The sequence below is a fragment of the Tupaia chinensis genome, unplaced genomic scaffold, assembly GCF_000334495.1.
Source record: "Tupaia chinensis unplaced genomic scaffold, TupChi_1.0 Scaffold000317_1, whole genome shotgun sequence".
Classification (NCBI taxonomy): domain Eukaryota; kingdom Metazoa; phylum Chordata; class Mammalia; order Scandentia; family Tupaiidae; genus Tupaia; species Tupaia belangeri.
The window spans coordinates 1,900,584-1,901,647 of NW_006159810.1; the positions used below are offsets into that span (position 1 = coordinate 1,900,584).

At 38.4% G+C, this 1,064-nt stretch overlaps 1 protein-coding gene across 2 annotated transcripts in view; it reads right to left on the reverse strand.

Annotated features, from left to right (window-relative positions):
- CEBPZ (CCAAT enhancer binding protein zeta) overlaps window positions 1-1,064 on the reverse strand; it is a 24,893-nt gene that overhangs the window by 17,005 nt on the left and 6,824 nt on the right. The window lies entirely within an intron of this gene.

The following is a 1,064-nucleotide window of genomic DNA, read 5'->3' on the forward strand; positions in this document are numbered from 1 at the left end:
CCCCTAAAGAAAAAAAATTCTAAAAAAAAAAAAAAAAAAAAAAAAGAAATCAGAAGGAAGTAATTACTGGTATAATTGAACATCGGCTCCAAACTGTTTATGCACTGTTCAAAATGCCTCAGTGGTGGGCTGCAGGAGTCGTGAAGTTCAGTACACAAAGTGTTCATCTCCATGTTAAAAACATTTGAAATTGCAGCCCCAGCACTCCCTATCTCACATTTGTTTATCCAGTCTTCTCCAATGTCAGCACCTCTAGGGACCAGATTTCTGTTCACTGTGCCATAACCCGAGGACCTGGAGCATGTAGGCACTCAAATAATACTCGCCAGGAGGCCAGTGGGTGGCGTGGTGGTTACAGGTGCTGGACTCTCACATGGCTGACCACAGTCAAGTCCTGGACCTGGCAGCATGCTCGCATGTTTTCTCCTTCTGTGTCTTGCTATGGTCAAATTAAAAATAACAATAATGATAAATAAAATAAGTAATTCTTTAAAAAAAAAATACGTGTTGGATGAACTACCAAATTGCTGTGTGAAAAATGGGAAGAAGATACAGAACTGAGAAGGAAAAGGAACTTTCAATCAGACATGCAGTTAATATCCCAAAAGATTTAAACCCAATACAGCAAAATGCTAATCTTGAACGATTAGGTGGTAGGCTATGTATGCTTTTTTTGCGTCAATTTCCTATACTTTAATAATTGACCAAAATAAAAACTAATATACAATGTATTCAAATCATCCTATATAGTTCTTACTCATCAGGGAAACAAAGAAAACCGACTAAGTTGGTGAGTACAATGGGGTTTAGCACTAAAATTTGGTTTTCATACTCCTTATCCCACAGAAGAACATGGCACGTGCAATACAATATCAAGTAGTTCTTCACCTTAGGGCCAGCAGGTGGTGTGGTGGTTAAGGTCGCTGGACTCCCACATGGCTGGCTATGGTTTGAGTCCTGGACCTGGCAGCCTGCCTTCTCACTTTCTCTCTCTGGCTCTGTCCCTCTGTGGTAAAATTAAAAAAAAAAAAAAAAAAAAAAAAAAAAAAATTAAAAAAAAAAAA